Genomic DNA, 12,787 nt, shown 5'->3' with positions numbered 1-12,787 from the left:
CATCCCACGGGTGCAGAATACACATTCTTTCCTCAGTGCATGGAACTATCTCTAGGATAGACCACATGCTAGGCCATAAAGTAAGTCTCAGCAAATTCAAAAAAAAAATTGAAACTATACCATCTGTCTTTTGTGACCACAATTGAATGAAGCTGAAAATCAACAACTCAAGAATATCTAGAATATATGCAAACACATGGAGACTGAACCTCATACTCCTGAATGAACAGTGTGTCGTAAAATAAATCAAAAGAGAAATAAATAAAATTTCTGGAAACAAATGAAGATGACAATGCAACATATCAAAACTTCTGGGATATAGCAATTAGTGCCTATATCAAGAAATTGGAAAGGCATCAAATAAGTGAGAGGTAAATGCATCTCAAGGATTTAGAAAAACAACAAACCAAACCCAAAATTAGTAGGAGAAAAGAAATAATTAAAATTAGAGAAGAAATAAACAAAATTTAATGAAAAAAATAATAAAAAAGATCAGTAAAATGAGGAACTGCTTTTTTTTGAAAAAATAAACAAAATTGAGACATCATTGGCCCAACTAACCAAAAAAGAGAGGAAGAAGACCCAAATCAGAGATCAAAATGTAAATGTAGAGGCCAGCACTGTGGCACAGTGGGTGAAGCTGCCGCCTGCAGTGCCAGCATCCCAAATGGGTGCGAGTTCAAGTCACAAAAAATAGCAAAATCTTCCATGTTTGTGGATTGTAAATTAATATTATCCAAATGTCCATGCCACCAAAAGCAATTTACAGATTCAATGCACTGCCAATCGAAATACCAATGACATTCTTCTCAGCTCTAGAAAAAGCTAGGCTAAAATTCATATGGAAACACAAGAGTCCCCAAATAACTACAGCAATCTTATACAACAGAAACAAAGCCAGAGATGTCACAATACCGGATTTCAATACATACTCCAGGCAGTTCTAATCAAAACAGCTTGGTACTGACACATAAATAGACATGTAGATCAATGGAACAGAACAGAAACTCCAGAAATCAGTCCATGCATCTATAATCAACTAATCTTTGACAAAGGAGTTAAAATCAATCTCTGGAGAAAGGGCAGTCTCTTCAACAAATGGTGCTGGGAAAATTGGATCTTCATGTGCAGAAGTATGAAACAAGCCCCTACCTAACACCCTATACAAAAACCAACTCAAAATGGATCAAGGATCTGAATCTATAACCTGATACTATCAAATTACCAGAGGAAGCATTGGGGAAACTCTGCAAGACATTGGCATAGGCAAGGACTTCTTGGAACAGACTCCAGACGCACAGGAATTAAAGCCCAAAATAGACAACTGGGACTACATCCAACTGAGAAGCTGCTGTATTGCAAAAGCTTCAGCAAAGGAAAGAGGCAACTGACAGAAGGGGAGAAATTATTTGCAAACTATACAACTAATAAAGGATTAATATCCAGAATATATAAAGAGATCAAGAAACTCAACAATAAATCTAACAGTACAGTTAAGAAACAGGCAAAGGATCTGAACATATTTCGAAAGAGGAAATTCAAGTGGCCAACAGACACATGAAAAACGCTCAGGATCACTAGCCCTCAGAGACATGTAAATCAAAACCACAATGAGATCCCCTCATTGTCAGAATGGCTTCCATACAGAAATGAACAAACAACACATGCTGGCAAGGATGTGGGGAAGGGTACCCTAATCCACTGTTGGAGGGATTGTAGACTGGTATAGCCACTATGGAAGACAGTATGGAGATACCTCAGAAAGCTGAAAATGGACCTACCATATGACCCAGCCATCCCACTCCTGGGAATTACCCAAGGGGAATGACATCAGCATATGGAAGAGTGATCTGTACCCCCATGTTTACTGCAGCTCAATTCACAATAGCTAAGCTATGGAATCAACCCAAAAGTCCATCAACTGATGACTAGATAAAGAAATCATGAGATATATACACTATGGAATATTACTCAGCCATAAAAAGAATTAAATCCTGTCTTTTGCAACAAAATGGGTGCAACTGGAAACCATCATATTTAGGGAAATAAGCCAGTCCAAAAAGACAAATACCATATGTTTTCCTTGATCTATGGTCACTAATAAAATACCAAAAATGTAATGTATAGGACTGAAATTGACATTTTGAGCTTTGATGATTGTTTACAGCCCTTGTCTCTACTGTTGAGGAACAGTGATTTTTCTTCTTACTATGTGTTGAACCCTTTACTTAGTATAGGGCTAATCTTATGAGTATAAAGTAAATTGAAAGTAGATCATTGTAAAAACTAAGAGAGGGAATAGAGAGGAAGGTGGAGGGAAGGCTGGAGCCTAGGCAGGAGGGAGGGTGGGGTGGGAATTATCACTGTGTTAGTAAATCTGTGCATGAAATTCATGAAATCTGTATACCTTAAATAAAATGTAAAACAAACAAGAGGCAATAAAACAACTGGGAACACACACACACAACACAGGAGAACTGAATACCCACAAATGGGAAGGCAGCAGCACAGTAATGCAGCAACAATAGGGGACAATGGAGAGGCCACAGACATAAAGTCACCAGGAAATACTGGGACTGAACTACACTGTGAAACAAAGAGACCCACGAGGCACACGCAGCACATGCTGCCCAACAGCAGTGTCAGCCACGTGGAACATTCTCCATGATAGGTCACTTGGGAGGCCACAAAACAAGGCTCACCAAGTTCAAGAACACTGAGATAATTGTATTTTCCAACCACAATGCTATGATGATAGACATCAACCCCAGGAGAAAAATAGAAATTTTTAAGGGAAAGATTTATTGTTGGGTGGGGGAAACCCGATGGGCCCAAGGGAGGGGGCAAAGAAGAGAGAAGAGCAAAGAGGAGAGTGCATGTGTGGGAAGGGGGTCCTGTTATACCCTTTGTCGGGTGCAGGGAAACAGGAGCAGCGAATCCCGTTAGGGTGGGGGTGGAGCTGACACCTGTGCTTGGGCCCTCTGGTCACCTGCCGTCCAGAAATGGTGGCAGGGCCTAGAGCCTAGGATAGTGTCTGGGACATAAACTGGACCACAGACAAGACCATGCCATTTTACTAACAATAATTAGATGAAATTTCCAACTTAATCCATTGACCAGCAATATTCATCTGTTAACCGTTAACATAAAACATTGAAGTTTAAACAACCGCATCAGGTTGGGAAGCCAAGTTCTGTTCAATCCATAACAGTATCCTATCTTAATATTCTGAAATCTAGAAAGTAAATTAGAAAGTTAACCACAACCAACACACCCTATATAACATCACAAGGGCAAATGTAATCAGAAAAAAGAATTAGCTAGTTAACTAAATAAAATGGATCAACAACAGAGTAGTAAGGGCAAATAAGATAGCTGCTGCCTTCTGGATTCTTCAGTTAGTGAGGAGACTAAACATACTCCATAGACTCACATCAGATTTCCTAGGTCTGGTTTACATTCTTCTGAAAAATAGAAAATTGACAATCTGTGAACATAAAGCCAAATGCTACAGAATAAACAATAAGGTAAAGAGAAAATTACAAGGAATCAAACCTTTAGACAATAAAAACAGAAATACAAGATATTCAAATTTGTGGGATACAGTAAAAGAAATTCCAAGAAAGAATAGAAAGCAATAAAACAAATACTTTAAAGAGAAGGAATATCTCAAATAAACAAACTAAAATCCCACTTCAAGAAAGTAGAAAGAAGAAGAATGAACAAAGAGTAAGTAGAAGAAAGAAAATTATAAAGTCAGAGCAGAAACAATAAAACAACAGAACGGATCAACAATGCAAAGAGGGTAAAAATACTGACAACACTGCAGTCAGTCAGAGGACACAGAGAGAGAAGTGCAGACTCAGCAATGCGGGGAGCTATCACAACAGATGCAACAGAAAGACACAGTGGTCTTGAAGGCACTGTGCAAAGGTGTGCGCTGCCAGACAGGGGAATCTGGAAGAGGTGTAAAATCTTAGACACCTCTCTGCCAAGACTGCACATGAACAGAACATCAGAACAGACCAATAACGAGTAACAAGATTAAATCACTAAAACCCTCCAAAGACATTCCCAGGCTGGCTGGCTTCAGGGTAAGTTTTTAAAGAGTTAATGCCATGCTTTTGTGAACTCTTGTGAAAGGCGTGGCAGAGCAGGGGACGCTTCCACACTCATGTCATAAAGCCAGAACCACCTGATACCTAAGCCATTCAAGGACATCACAAGAAAAGAAAATTGCGGATCATTAATCATGATGACCGTATATGCAAATATCCTCAATAGATACTAGCAAAGACGCTTCACCATGACAAGTGGGATTTGTCCTTGTAATTTAAGGAGAGTTCAACATAGGTAAGTCAGGAAGTGTGATCCCTTCCACTAACAGAAAAATAAAAACATGACAGTATCAGCAGTTGCAGAGAATGCACTTCACACATTTCCGTATTCTTTTATGATTAAAAAACCTGCCATCAAAGTAAGTACAGAGGGAGGTACTCACCACGATAGAGGGCGCAGCGGACAGCTCAGCCAGCCTCCTACTCGTGTGACGACCAGGAAGCTCTTCCTCTGCAGATCAGGAACAAGCCACAGGCCTGGTTCTCACCTGCTGTGGTCAACACAGCGTCCTAGCCAGAGCAGTCAGGCAACAGAAGCAAGTGTAAGGCATCCACATGGACAAGCAAGAAGTGACGCTGTCTCTGTTAACAGGCAAAAATGAAGCTATACGCAGAGCTTTCTAAAGACTCCATCAAAAAGGGTTTACCAGTTGGAACCGGTAAGGGCAGTAAGTTGCAGGATACAGAATCAACATACAAGCATCAGCAGTGGTCATCGGAGGTCAACAGGACGACTGGCTAGAGGTGCAGCTCTGCTGACCCAGCCCCGTGGACCAGCCCATGGCCCTACCCACCCGACTAGGGCCCTGGGAGACCCCTGGGTGACCCACCCTGAGGAGCTCCACCTGCAAGGGCTGCAGGAAACAGCTGGGCGGCCCCACCCGCACCCTGCTGCTGCCCTGGAAGCCGTGAGGCAGCCCCGCCACCCACTCAGGAGCCAGGAGGGGCAGAACAGGTGTCCAGGAAGCAGCTGAGCGGCCCTGGCCTTCATCCTGTGTCCCCAGGAGGCTGCGCTGGAAAGGCTGGGTGCTCACAGCTGAAGAGACGCTTCACATCGCCGGGGGAGTGTACAGAGTGCAGCCGCTGTGGGGAATGGCACGGAGCTCCTCGGAAAGCCAGAGCAGAACCAGCACAGGGCCCAGCCACGCCCCCAGCGCCCATGTGTTCACGGGAACGCGGGTCGGGCCGCCGAGGAGACACCTGTGCTCCCACGGTCTGCAGCACTGTTCTCAGCAGCCGGGTGAGGAGTCAGTCTCGGGGCCCATTAACAGACAAAGAATAAACACACACATGCACACACACATGCACACATGCATGCACACGCACACACACGCACACACACGCACACACACGCACACACGCACACACGCACACGCACACACGCACACACGCACACGCACGCACTGCTGTACTCTTCAGCCTTACAAATAAGGAAGTCCTGGCATTCGTGACAACACGAGAAAGCTGCGGGCATCACGTTAACTCTAAAAAGCCCAGCACGGGACAGACCCACAGTCTCTCTCACACAGGAAAGCTGAGAGGTTTCCACCCAGGGAGTGGACAACGGTGACCAGAGGGGATGGAGAGCTGATGACCATAAGGCTCAAGCCTTCAGGGAGACAAGAGTGAGCCGGGCCTGCTGTGGGCAGGGTGGCTGCACTCACGGGTCGCGGACGGTGGGGCTTCAACAAATCACCACCTCATCGTAAAAGAGTGCTGACTCTGTATCATCAGCTTAATTATTCCACATCACGTGTGTACATCACATTTTCCTCATCAGCACATCCAATGACACAGGATTAATGTATCCAGATTATATAGAAGTTATAAAAATACTAAATAAAATATGAAATTAGCGATATAAAACAGAAGGATTACAAATGTAATCATAGCTATATATATAGTTATTGAGAAAGACTTAACTGAGAAGTTAGCTAAATTCTATGCTGAATCCCAAAGATAGCACAAAACACAGAAAATGTGAATGGATTGGAAAAAAGCTTACACAAATGAGAAAGTTAACCGGAATGAAGTACAAATGCGACATGAACATCAGAGGGGAAGACAACGAGGCCGCTGCTTGGGATGCCTGCACCCCTAGCCTGGAGGCCTGGGCTGGAGCTCCCCCTCCGCTTCTGTGCACCCTGGGGGCAGCAGGTGACCGCTCACCTACGTGGGTCCCTGCCACCCATGCAGGAAACCCGGATGAGTCCCTGGCTCTTAGCTTCAGCCTGGCCAGCCCTGGCTATTGTGGGTGCTTGGGAAGCGAGCCTGCAGGTGGAAGACATCATAGCTTCTCTCTGCTTTCCAAATAAGTAAAATTAAGCACATACACTGTGGAGTGTTTGTATCAGAAAAGGTAGTCGGCAGGTGCGCTGGCTGTGGGTCTGAGAGGAAGCCGTGAAGCTGCACGGGAGGCCGCGCTGAGCCAGCAGGAACCCGGGTGGGAGACTGCGCATTGCCTGACGGGGCAGCACACCCGGGCACTGCTCGTGGCAAGGCGGGAAGCCACAATTAAGAGTAGGATCTCGGGTGCCCAGTGCTTCAAGATCCAAGGTTCCAAAGAAGGAGACACCCAGCAGGAGTGGCGTTTGGTTTCTGGGTCCCTGTGAGGTGCAGGGTCAGTGTGAGAACCATCGGTGGGGCCGGCCCTGGTGAGGGCAGCGGGCTCACAGGACACGGTAAAGCAGGCGGCGTTTCCAGAGGAGGCGACGCCGACGGGCCGAGCTCATCAAACGCCCGGCACTGTTGACAGAACGGTGTGTGCATTGCCTTGTTTGTTGGTCTAGCACTCTTACTAAAAATATCCTTAGGCTACCATGTTTAATTGGAGTCCCGCAGGTCATTGTCCCTCAGGGATCCCATAGGGGTTTGTGCTCAAGACCGAGCCGCTGACTTGAGAGCTGCGCAGATTGTCCCTGTTGGCAGTCCCTGTCGGCTCTACCAGCGAGGCTGCATAAAGCCCCTGCAGGCCTCGTGGCCAGAGTGCAGAGGCGCTGCCAAAGCCGCTGAGCCTGGTGACAGTTAGGCCACTGCAGAGCGAGGGCAGGTGCACAGACCTCGGCCGAGGCCAGAGCACTGAAGGTAGGAAACGCGGCAGGGACCCTGCTGACCCCCGCTCCGTGTGCTCACAGCCCCTCCCTGACAAGGTGAAGGCCAGCCAGGTAAGCACCCTCACAGCTCTACACTGGTGTCCCCTGCGTGTGCTTGTGACAGGTTAGAACAGAGTGCTCCGTGTCTGCACGTGGCCAGCTGCGACGCCGAGGCCGTGCCGAGCTGTGAGTCCACAGAACCCTGTGCGCACACTCTTGCCCGCCCCCTGAAAATGGTCTGGCGCGGTTTTCTTGTCAATTGCAGCTGTTTTTCTGCCTCGCGCTGGGGGGAGCAGAGTGCCTGCTCCTGACTTGCATGGCCTGCGACCGTTACGTGGCCATCTGTCGCCCTCTGCGGTACCCTGTCCTCATGAACGGGAAGACCTGCCTGTCGATGGCCGTGGGGTCCTGGGTGGGGGGCAGCCTCAATTCCCTAGTGCAGACTGTGTATACCATGCGTTTGCCCAAATGCGGCCGCCTGGAGATTGACCACTTCTTCTGCGAGGTCATGGCCGTTCTGAGGCTCTCCTGTGGGGACACCTTGACGTACAGGTTGACGATACTTGGGGTGGGCATTGTGCTGCTGCTGGTTCCCTTTGGCGTCATCTTCTCCTCCTACGCCGTCATCTTCCTCACTGTCCTGCGCATGAGTTCCCGTGAGGGGAGGCGGAAAGCGCTGGCCACCTGCTCCTCCCACCTGGTGGTGGTGAGCCTCTTCTACGGTCCCACTGTCGTCACCTCCATGACCCCGGTGCCACACACAGCCCGCCCAGGACCAGGCTGTGTCTGTGTTCTTTGCAGTCGTCACCCCCACGCTGAACCCCTTCGTTTACAGCCTGAGAAACAGAGACGTCTTAGAGGCATTGAGGAGGGCTTTGAGACCCACAGCGCTCTTATCTCCTACAGTCCTGTGACCGCTTGGTGATGGCTGTGTAAGCCATCAACCCCACAGCCCGCCATGCCTGCCTCTTAACCACGGCCGGCCGGTCTGACTCCTGAGGACGCAGTCACTTGCTGACACTGCTCGGGCAACCCAGGCACATGTCTTTGTGTATTAGGTCACTTTTGTTTTTTCCCCTCTGCTGATATTTTTATCCTGAATGACAGCGCTGTGGGTGCTGGCTTGCTCATGCCTTTCACTATGCTTACATCACACGTACTCACGGCAAACTCACAAAGGCAGAGAACAGGATGGTGGTTACGAGAGCCTGGGGTTCAAGGGCAAGGGGAGAGGGCGAGGGTGAGGGCACTGCATCTCAGACAGGAGGGGCAGGCCCAGTGACCTACCGCACAGTGGTGAGCACAGCTAATGAGCACACGTCCTGCTCCCAAAACCGCTGCAGGTGCAGACTGCAAGCTTCACCCCAAAAAGAAGAGGAAATGAGAGGAAGTGATGGGTAAGCTAACTAGCTGGATTTAATCTTTCTGTAATGTACACAAAACTGCATAAATAATACAATCACAACTTATAAATTGAAAAATCAAATGACCTGACAGGTGAATGTTTATTCTTGAAAGGATTAATAATAGAAAGAACGCTTGCCCATCGTTGTTGGGACTCCACACCCAGCCACTGCTGGCGGGACTGAGGCTCCTCAGGACAGCTGAGGCGGCGCTGCCCACGGTCAGCAGCCCCACACGCAGGGGCTCGCAGGGATCGGAAACCGATATACTGAAGCACACTCACTCTCCCGTCTCACAAGAGCCAAGGCATGGAGCCAACCCAACTGTCCCTCCCAGATGGATGGCTAAGGAAATCCCTGCATGAGGTCACACAGTGGGTAGGAAGGCACTAGATTCTGTCACTTAAGACAAGACGCTCGGGTGAGCATGAGTGAGATGAGCCAGGCTCAGAGAGACAAATTCTGCAAGGCCTCACTCACCTAGGGGACCCAAAACCGTAGATTCCTATGAGCAGCCCAAGTAGGTAGCAGAATGGAGGTTAGCAGGGCTGGGACGCTGTATGAATTTCAAACATTTTTACCATAAAAACATTTCTAATTCCAATTTTCCATGAATTTTTCAAAGCACCCATATACTTCAAAACATCATGTTGTACAAAATAATGTTATCAGTCAATTTAAGAATTCAAACACCAAAAAGGGCTTCAAGGCCAGAAATTAGTAAATTTACTGATATGTAAGTATTAGGCAAACAGAAAAAGCAAGTTAAGGCTGTAACTTCAACATCATTTAAGTAAATAGGCAGGTCAGACGCTCATCGGACACGTGGCGTGACCACAGTGCGCGTAAGCTGTGCTTGGGGGGGGGGCTTTGCTCTCCTTCATTTTGGGGGTGCAGTTTTCTGTGTGCTCCCCAGAGGCTCCCCGAGGCCAGCCCCTGTCCACATCGGTATGGTCCGTGCCTGGTCATCCCACCCAGGCACTGAGCCCAGCGTCTGCAAGCACGTGCTCCCGGAAACTGCACCCCCCCCCAGGGTGCGGCGGCCTCTCCCCCACCCGGGTTGCACCTGGCCAGGAATGGACCCTGGGACCACACGTAGATATAGTCCCAATAACGGGCACGACCCCATGGAAGTGACAGGTGCTGAGATTACCACACGGAGCCAGGTGAGGGAAGGCTGGTGTGAGGGACAGAGATCCCGGCCGGACGGCGGGGTGTCGTAGCAGGGTCCCCAGGGCCCCCCAAATCCCCACGGTTTCTCCAGCACTGACTGCTGTTGGGAAGCCCTCCTGAGCCCTGCCACCGTGGCGAGGAAGCTGGATGCACGGCTCTGTTGCTGAGGGTCGTGCACGGGGAAGATGAGGAACAGAGCCACGGATCCCCTGCCAAGGACAAGTCTCCTGAGAAGAGATGAGCCTTGGAGGCTCACGCCCCGATGGGCTGTTAGCAAGCCCCAACCTGGCCCATCCTCAGTGGAAGGAGAGAAACGGAGCCCAGTGCTGACGGGCTGGGCACGGGTGCTCTCTTGCCACGGCGCTGGTGGGAGTAGTTTCCCTCGTTTCTGGGGAAGACTGGATAGTCTAGATTTCGTGAAAGCAGAATTCTGTGTGTTAATTTCCCCAACCCCAGAACCTAGAGGGTCACTTTGGACATACAAGTCTCGCTCAACAGACACTTGGCCAAATGGACACTACGTGTCGGGTCCTGTTGTCGCAGGAGTTCTGGGGTTGGCGTGCGGGAGGCGTGCGGGAGCAGTGGCCGCAGTCTGCCGCTCCAACCACTCAGGTCTGGGTCTCTTCCCCACGAGGGGTGCTGGCTGCTTCCTTTTACCGAATCCCTCGGAAGTGACACTGCGTCCGTGTCGCAGCTCGTGCTGTTACGATTCTGATTTTACTGCTCTGTGTACCACTGCCTCTCCTCTTCCACTGGGCCACAGCTTCTCTCCCATTGGCTCCCCGAGCACCGTGGTCTCCTGGGCTACAACTTTTCTTCTCTGCCAGGTTCACCGAGGAGTGCGGCAGTCTTCGGTGCCACAGCTCCTGCTGTCTGCCGGATCCTTGTCTGGGACGAGTGAGGCACTGGCACAAGGAGGGAGTGAGTAAAGCGAAGGTTTACAGAAGGAGACAGAGAAAGCCCCCTCCCTGGTAGCCACAGGGCTGCTCCCCAAGTGCCACCTACGGCACTGGCATCCCACCTGGGAGCTGGTTTCAGTCCCTGCTGCTCCACTTCTAGTCCGGCTCCCTGCCAATGAGCCTGGGGAGAGCAGCAGAGGATGGCCTGGGGGCTTTGGTCCCTGCCACCACATGGGAGACCCAGAAGAAGCTCCTGGCTCTGGCTTCAGCCTGGCTCAGCCCCCGCCATTGCAGCCATCTGAGGAGTAATCCAGCTGAAGGAAGTTTTCTCTGTCTCTCTCTGTCTCTCTCTCTGTCTCTCTCTCTCTCTCCCTCTCCCCCTCTCCCCCTCTCCTCTTCTCCCTGCCCCCCAGTAACTCTGACTTTAAAAATAAATAAATCTTAAAAAAAAAACTGCCTTGCTGGGATTTTTACACAATTCTAAAGGTTCAAGTTCACCTGATTGGTCAAGTTGCATGATAATGAGGTATTATATATAAACCAACCAGGGAGTCAGCAGAGCCTGAGTATGATTGGCTTGACCAGGAACCAATCACAGAGCCCACACTACATGTGGACGTGGGGAGTGTGTTCAAACAGGTCTGTGGCAGGCGGCTCCGTTCAGCAGATGGAACCACATCTGGAAGTGACGTTGAACCTGTGTCCCACCCTCCGTCCCTCAGAGTTCCTGCATGGCTAAGTCAGGCGGGGGTCTTCCTTTCCTTCCCAGGGCCCTGGGGTCCCTATCAGAGGCAGGAGGAGTCTATGTCTCCTCCCCAGGAGATCGGGCACATGCTTTCACCACATTCCATTTTTTAAAATTTTTAAAAATACTTATTTGAAAGAGTTACAGAGAGAGGAGAGACAGGGATAGAGATCTTCCATCTACTGGCTCACTCTAGATGGCCACAATGGCCAGGGCTGGGCCAGGCTGAAGCCAGGAGCCAGGAGCTTCTTTGTGCCGGCCTGTGGCACAATGAACTGGGTCTTCCTGAAACAGAGAGTGGGAATGCGGGGACAAGGACGCAAAGAATGGAGCCAAGACAAGTCCTGATCAAGGCTCCATTATTGAATAAATGCAGTAGTATTTAAACATGACCAGTTGTTTACAAGGAGGAGCACAAAAGATTTACATATCAAAACGGCTCTTAAGGTTACAATAAAAACACTTAGGTGATAAATGAAGGTTACAGGTGTGACTGATTATTTGTTATCATCTCTTGTGAAAGGTTTAGGTTCCTCCTGCCTCTTCCCGGAATCTCCCCTAGCCTAATTGTCTGTGCCGGGAAGTCTCCATTCATATGTTTAAGTGTCAACAAAGGGAGTGACTACCTGTGGCTGCCCACACTTCTTCCAGGTCTCCCATATGGGTGCAGAGGCCCAAGCGCTTGAGCCATCTTCTGCTGCTTTCCCAGGCCACTGGCATGAAGCTAGATTAGAAGTGCAGCAGCTGGGAGAGGAACGAGCACCCAGACGGGGTGTGGGCACACTGGGCACCAGCCCCCACCACATTCTCTGATGGAGTACGGCTCTCTGTTCCAGCTCCCTGGCTTACACAGAGGCTCCTGTGTGACAGCCATCTGTCGCACAGCTCCCTCTCTCGTGTGTGACAGCCATCTGTCGCACAGCTCCCTCTCTCCTGTGTGATAGCCATCTGTCACAGCTCCCTCTCTCCTGTGTGACAGCCGTCTGTTACAGCTCCCTCTCTCTTGTGAGACAGCCATCTATCACACAGCTCCCTCTCTCCTGTGTGACAGCCTTCTGATGCACAGCTCTCTCTCTCCTGTGTGACAACCGTCTGTCACACAGATCCCTCTCTCCTGTGTGACAGCCGTCTGACGCACAGCTCTCTCTCTCCTGTGTGACAGCCATCTGTTGCACATCTTCCTCTCTTGTGTGTGACAGCCATCAGTCACAGCTGCCTATCTCCTGTGTGACAGCCGTCTGTCACACACCTTCCTCTCTCCAGTGTGACATCCATCTGTCACAGTTGCCTCTCCTGTGTGACAGCCATCTTTCGCACAGCTCCCTCTCTCCTGTGTGACAGCTGTCTTTCATAGCTC

At 49.5% G+C, this 12,787-nt stretch overlaps 1 long non-coding RNA gene across 1 annotated transcript in view; it reads right to left on the bottom strand.

Annotated features, from left to right (window-relative positions):
- Positions 1-12,787, bottom strand: part of LOC127485501 (uncharacterized) — a 178,624-nt gene that overhangs the window by 1,223 nt on the left and 164,614 nt on the right. The gene's annotated exons all lie outside the window — the stretch shown is intronic.

This window comes from Oryctolagus cuniculus, chromosome 6 (genome assembly GCF_964237555.1).
Source record: "Oryctolagus cuniculus chromosome 6, mOryCun1.1, whole genome shotgun sequence".
Taxonomy (NCBI): domain Eukaryota; kingdom Metazoa; phylum Chordata; class Mammalia; order Lagomorpha; family Leporidae; genus Oryctolagus; species Oryctolagus cuniculus.
The sequence above is the reverse complement of the archived record's forward strand: the minus strand, read 5'-3'. Positions and strand labels throughout refer to the sequence as shown.